General features: G+C 35.0%; 1 long non-coding RNA gene across 5 annotated transcripts; it reads right to left on the minus strand.

Moving 5' to 3' along the window:
• Nucleotides 1–991: 991 nt before the first annotated feature.
• LOC147492023 (uncharacterized) lies at nucleotides 992–6723 on the minus strand. 5 transcript variants are annotated; one of them, XR_015199632.1, is made up of 10 exons: nucleotides 6661–6723; nucleotides 6443–6478; nucleotides 4618–4715; nucleotides 3564–3852; nucleotides 3274–3483; nucleotides 2102–2156; nucleotides 1698–1967; nucleotides 1545–1614; nucleotides 1365–1413; nucleotides 992–1172 (listed from the first exon to the last, which is right to left on the minus strand). It is a non-coding gene; the product is annotated as an uncharacterized LOC147492023 (long non-coding RNA). The 5 variants fall into 5 exon arrangements; XR_015199630.1 differs by lacking the exons at nucleotides 6443–6478; nucleotides 6661–6723 and adding an exon at nucleotides 6126–6434; XR_015199631.1 differs by lacking the exons at nucleotides 6443–6478; nucleotides 6661–6723 and adding an exon at nucleotides 6126–6434 and having other exon boundaries at nucleotides 4618–4723.
• Between the last annotated feature and the right edge of the window lie 520 nt (nucleotides 6724–7243).

The raw sequence follows: 7243 nt of genomic DNA on the forward strand, positions 1-7243 counted from the left end.
TGAGATCTAGCTTGTTGTTTTCGCCATTACCGAATCTTGGATGAAATAACATGGAAGAAGGTCCGTTGGTAAGACACAGGTGGCGCCAATTATGTTTGGGTAAGAACTCACTCAAACACACTAACAATTTGTTAGGGAGATTGTTGTATGTAGAATTGTTGAGACTGTACCATCAATGGCTGCCTACGTATCCAAATCGCTTTCTAGAATCAAGTCTCTCAATGAACGTAGTTCTTTGTTTAAAAGGAATGGTGTATTTATATGATAATATTGAGAATATTATTTCCTTAATTGCTAGAAAATATTTCGTAATTATGTAAAATCTTAATATGGAAGCATATTTTGACAAATATATTTTTTTTAAATCTGAACCTAGCTACTATATCTAGCTTATGGTGTCATACTTGTGGGCAGCTCTGGCATGCCCTATTAGTGGGCAGCATTGACATGCCATGATAATGGGTAGCGCAGGCATGCTATAATTCTAGCCAATGCAGACATCCCATAATAGTGGGCAGCGTACATAGTAGTACAGTGGGTGGGTTATACACTACACCAGAAATGGCCGAAAACGACGGTTAAATCCGTCCTAAATTGGGATTTATGACGGAATATGTTGTCTCACAAATCGCTCTGTCGTTAATATTAACAACGGTGATGAATGTCTTAACGTGAATTAGAAATACGACGGGATAAAGACTATTATTGCCGTTGTCTAATTTGCGACTCTGAAAACCGTCATAAATCGCTTTTTACTTTTGCTAGCCAATTTTCAAACTTGAGACCCTAAATTGCGTCGCAAATTGTGTCATCTTTTAGTTTTAACTTTTAAGACATTCTTTTCCATCGCATTTGCAATTTGTGAAAATCAATTCTGGACATTTTTTATCCTCCCTTTTTTGTAGTTATTTTATTGAAATAATTCCCCTAGAATCTAGTTTTTCCTGAATACTCAACTAAATTCACAAATGATTACCATTTGAACGACATAAAATGGTAACATACTAAAATATTGCATAAAAAAAATGATAAATAAATACACTGATATTTTCTAAGTTTACAAGTTTTTTGAGCTTTATAATCCAACATCGAGTTTTTTAACAATGTACACAATAGTATGCTATATTTTGTAAGAAAATGAGTGTTGATGATTTCTTGTGGTCTCTGCACTCCTGCACACACATAGTAGATGTAATCATATTATTATCTACATAAACTCTAAACATCAGCAAAATTAACTTGAGGGGATATCTAATAACATGGGGGATCAAAGGATTGCAAAAAAATCAAACTAAAATGCTTCCTTTTGTGTATATCAAGCTCAGCAACAACAAGATTAACTTGAATAAGGAGAAATTTCGTACCTTGTAGTCTGCAAACAAACCCCAAAGTTTGGAATCCTCTTGCAAAATCCTAAAACAGAAATTTTGAAAGAAATTAACAAATACCCAAGAGATAAATAATTAATTCCCCAATGCACAATAGATGATATGCTTGGAGATGTCCCATGGTAATTAATGTCATGTCAAGTATCATCACCTCACCTTCGCCTTCGAGAGAAAAAAAAGAGTGAACTGGGAAAAATTGATGAAGGTAATGAAGCCTTAAATATGCCTGCAAAACAAAAATGACGCGAGATGAAGAACCCTCACAATGAAAAGCAAAGTGTATTACTTCAAAATTCCGATCTTCATCACCTTTCATTTGTTTTGGTGAGTCGCCTAGCCTTTCATGACGTTTAGAAAGTAGAACAAGCAACCTTGAGAGTCTTCTAGAGACCGAACGAGCAGCCCAAGTAGAGGCAAACAAGAATGTGTACTAGTGTCAAACAAATGGATTCAATCCACAAATCCGATCCTTACCTTGGGCAGCAATGTAGAGTGGTAATGCCTCATCCAAATCTCCGCCCTCCCATTCTTCTTATTAAGCAGAAGAAGCATTATCCCACATCATTTCTATTAGGCAACCTACATGACACCACAATAGGATGTTAACAGGTGAGACCCCCAAATGAAATGAAACAAGAAACAAAATCATATTTTCCGTTGTATCACTTAGACTTAATTATATGACAGGGGAAGATTAGATTAAATTGTCTTACTTAATTAGAACACATGGATCAACAACTCAGCATCTATGCAAGCCAAACCTGAAACCTCACGGGCGGTAGCGAATAATGAGAAGTAAACAACAAGTAGTAAAAGTAAGACAATTAATATGAGAGGATCGCTTCACGCCACACTACTGGAAAATTTATTATACAGTGTCCTCCACAAAGAAAAGAAATGAGTGTCACTTTATATACATAAATCTCCTAGATATTTTAAGCAAACCAAGACAAGAGGCAGGGTGTTTCAATAACCAAAGCATAACTACAAGCCCCTCACGGCCACAGGTCATCCAATGTTACATACAGAAACACGATTACTAAAGCTTCCATAGCAAGATGATATAGTTGCCAGAGTGAAAACTTCAGGGAAGTTCCTAGTTTTTTGTATATCTGGTTTATATGGTGGGAGTTTATGCGAGGTGGCAGTACGAGACACAATGGAAATTCATATCCAACTAATTTATAAGACCCCTGGGAGTGTATCTGCCCACGACCCAAGGAACCTGTGGCAGAAATGGAACACATCAGAAGTAGTAATCTGATAGGCGGAGTGGACAAGAAGGTAACTACTCCACATGGTTAATGGCAAATGCCTTATTCAATTGTTTACTTAATTATTCTTGGAACTGCTCAAGCCAGCTCTACAACTGGTTTGTATCTAAATCATCACTTCCTTATCAGTTATTCAGTTTAGACTTTAGAAGGGCCTGTAAGGGTTTCCGATCAGTTGTCCTTTCAAGCATACTCCCTTCGAAAATAGAAGCCTTGGCTCTAATTTGAACCCAGATCACACTAGACGCAATGGAGATAACTTCTTATTCAGAGGTGATCCTTATATTTCATAATAGGAGGACTGTATGGGGGTCCCTAAGGAGAAAAATTCCTACAAATTAAGAGCATACAATCTACTATCTCTGCCCTTTCTTGCTTGAGAATAATATTCTGTTTCTGTGTTCAAATCTGAATTGAGTGACAGAGGGGCAAGGGTCATCACTAATATGGTATGCACTTGGCCCTACTAACGTTTTGCTCATCTTGCAGGACCATCAAGTACTCGAAGCCAAAAGATAATGCCAGAGATATTTATTGTTTTTAATTTCTTTACTATATGTATTTAGCATACATGTTTACCTAAGTTGAATAGAAAGAAACTGTTTGTTTACCTGAAAACCTTTCCCTTTTGAAATTCATGTAACATCAACATATTGACCAGGAACAAAATGGCAAACAGTAATAGGCGTACCAACAGGAAGAAGTGCATCCTTAGTGACTGGAAACTCTCTAAGTTTCCTCTTCATAGGAACACTTTGAGATCTAAAATGCCCAACTTCAGGCTTGGTCAAATGCTTCTCCTTCTTCTGTCCGCAACCAATCTAACAAACACCATAACCATAAACGTAAGTAAACAATCTAACATAACAAGTAACAAGAAACAAGAAAGTAAACAATCTACCTGTAACGCAGTGGTGACTTATTTATCAAGAGTTTTAGTCTGGGTAACGATATTATCGTCGACCCAAAGAACCGTAATGGGAATTCGAGCACCCCATTTATCCCAAAGTGCAGTCATACCACATTTAACAGCAATAACACTAGTTCTCTTGGACTTGGGTGTCATTATACCTGACTTGGGTGCTTTAATAACATTTGAACCATCGTAATCGTCTTCAAGTATTAATGAATCCCCACCACTAAATCTTCTTGGTCTTGAGCACAATAACTTTTGGATAAAGCACAGTGATCTGGAGATGTTAGGTGAAACCAGTAAAATGTTAAACATATACATATATGGAGGACATAAGCATCATTTCTTTCCTCCATCGAGAAAGGGCTGAAAGGTTCATTCGAAGTCACAAGCAATCTTTTAATTATGGATTTTGTGTCAAGTTAAACGATGAAATTTGAATAATAACCAATCTGAGCTATATACTACATGTATATCGTGATCATCATCAATTCGTAATACGATCTTTGAAGTACCATCTTTTCTAGTTGACTTTGAAGAATTGGAAAACGATGAAAAAATTAAGAGCTATAAACTGGAAGGGGTTGGTCAATTCAGCTATGTGCCTTTATCCTATAACATGCATAATATTTTATCACCTAAGGAAGACAACTAATATCAACGAAACAAGCTGCTAAACAACATAAACCACTAATTAGAATTGTAGCAACGAAAAGATGCATTATACATATTAGTATAGTTTAAAGATCAACGAATTGTAGCAAATGTTAAAATAATTAGACCAACATTCATGCATGCCTTGTGTAATATCTAATCTTTAAGCTGGGGATAGAAGACACATATATAGATCTAAAAGTCTTCATGAACTTAAATGCTATAAAATGAAATTTTATAGGGAAGGATAACCATGAATTAGATGATTAAAGACACTAGACTATTGAATCATTCACACACGATTTCCTATTAAATAGATAACAACTTGTATACTAGTTAGAAGATACTATTTTGACTGAAAAAATAAACCACTTATTAACATTCTTACCACTTCCTCGCGATGCTCTTCAGTTGGGTAAGTGCCGTCGTCATTCGAATGTAAAGCAACATACAAGAGAGTTCTAGTACCAAGTGATATAGAAGCACCTGATTTTCTTGAACCAAAGTCAAGTCCTTGTTCAAAAAGCACAAGCACGAAAATACAAGAAACAAATAAATAGTTCCAATTGTCAATGAAATAGAACCCAATTGAACACAAAATCAGCATACAATAACTCCAAACCCATATTATGTAAAACAAAAATGATTGACTTGATCAATGAAGATGATATAAAAAGCATGGAATAGATAACACTTATTCATTGGAAATAGATTCTTTTTTTACTTCCCCGACCCCAAACAAAAGAACATTAATTAAGAGCTTGAGAAATCTTGTTACTTGTCATAAAACTGTTTTTAAATCCCCCCCCCCCCCCCCATTCCTTGGCAAGGCTCTTTAGCTATTCAATGGGATAAAGTAAAAAACTAGTTTGTTTTCAGATGCATCAACCCATAAAGATAGCACCTGATCTTCTTAATCCCAGAATGAGCACCCGATTGTCATATAATCCCATAATACCCTGATCTAATATCACAACTTAAGTGAAGCTTCATTAGATATCGAAGTGTCTGATCTACAAACTTGATAACATAAAAACTTCAAGAATCAACAATTAGACTAAGCAAACACCTTGATAATATACAAATAGTTGCAAATATTCAGTAAGTCAATAAATTTAATGACAACAACAGTTACACAAGAAGAAGGCTTTGACCAAATAAAAAAAATCCGACTGTCTAAGAAGCATGATGAGCTACTACAGTGAGCATCCTTGTCACACTAGCAATAAAAGAAAACTGAGCACAACATCAAATAAGCCTACAACTTAAGGACTTCCATTTAAGTAACCAGGTAACAAAGCACATCATAGGGAAGAAGCTAGAGCCTGAGAAAGAATAGAACTTCCAAGGTACAAGACCTAAGCCTAGGGCACCACTACAAACTCACATACAACACTTTCAACCCAGAAACCCTATGCTACATCACTACAGTGTTCCTGTTTCTTTCCTGAAACCCAACGGTTCACCCCCCATCTTCAACTACCACATCCACTATATTGCAGTATCTTTTAAAAAATTCACTCAATAGAAGAATCAAGACATAACAGGGTATTTTCACAAACAAATTAACTAAGATGACTAATATCATATAAGAAAAAGAAGATATATATTAGTATAAAAGATTAAAGGCTTAAAGCCTATTCATAACTACTCTATATATCGAACAATAGTGAACATCCATGTCACGAGGAAACAAACCATCAGTAACTCTTTCTTTTTTCCAATATATAAAAATGCAAAAAAAAATCCACACAACAATAAAAACAATACGTAGAATAGAATGAATTTACCAGTATACAAAATTTCCCACGGCAAAAAGATATGCATCAACAAATATATTTATATACAAACAATTAAAGAGAATAACAAAGTAGAAATACACTTAAAAAAACTTACTTTTCGATGGGACCTCAATAAAAACCTAGCTTGTAGTACGAATCGAACTGAAATAAAAATCCCTTTTTGAACTAGTTTAAGCACGAGTCAATCAACCCCAATTAAAGCGAAGACTGTAAGATGAACTAGGAAGTGAGGGTGCGAAGGGAACTTCCATTTTTAATTGTTTCGGAAAGTACGTTGACGGTTCTATTTTTTGGTAAGTTATTAATTTTGGTTTTCTTTTTTTTTTTTTTAACTTTTTGACGGTTCAGTAAACCCCATTGAATCCATAATAATAATAAAACAATAAGAATGAAAAAAGGGAAGAAATTTACCTCGATTTGGAGAAGAAAATTTGATTTGAGTGAACTCTGGCAAAAGAAATTTACCATTCAGTTTAACAAACAAATATCAGACGAAAAAACTCAAACTTGAAGCTTTAAAGCATTGACTAAATATTATGGTTTGGGCGGGGGGGGGGGGAATAGAGCTTACAATTTTAAACTCATGATTTGTTGACAAAACTCATGGCTTGTTAGAACTTAGAAGTCACCCTTTTTTTATCTCTTCTGTTTCCACTAGAGTTTCTAATTGGGTATAATGAGTGCGAGAATAAAAACTTCTCCGCGACGAGTTCTTGAAAATTCCAGCATTACCAGTACCGTCGTGGATGCACTACACTAAATCTCGTCTTTTACTTTATCTTTGGACCAATATACGACGGGCTTAGGCCATATAGGACGTTTCTTTCAGTCCTAAATTAAGGACGGTCAACACAGTCCTAACAAGGTGTCGTTATTAAGCAAATCTAGTGTAGTGATAATGGTACCCAACGATGGTTGTTATAGGGGATGCAGATATGGTAGCACATACAGTATGAGATTTAATTATCTATGTTATTAGTGAGTATTATCTATGCTTGTTTTATAGTTTAAGTATTATCTATGTTTGATTTCATGTTATTTCAAGACAATTCAAATTAAAATTACATTAACTCTTAAAATTGAAATTATAATATTGGAAATTAACTAATAACAACAATGGAAATGAAAGAACTAACAACATTAAAATTAATCTAAGTAGTAGAAGCACCACCCCCACTAGAAGCACCATTTGAAGTTCCAAACACTCCACTC

This window comes from Coptis chinensis, chromosome 6, assembly GCF_015680905.1.
Source record: "Coptis chinensis isolate HL-2020 chromosome 6, ASM1568090v1, whole genome shotgun sequence".
Classification (NCBI taxonomy): Eukaryota; Viridiplantae; Streptophyta; class Magnoliopsida; order Ranunculales; family Ranunculaceae; genus Coptis; species Coptis chinensis.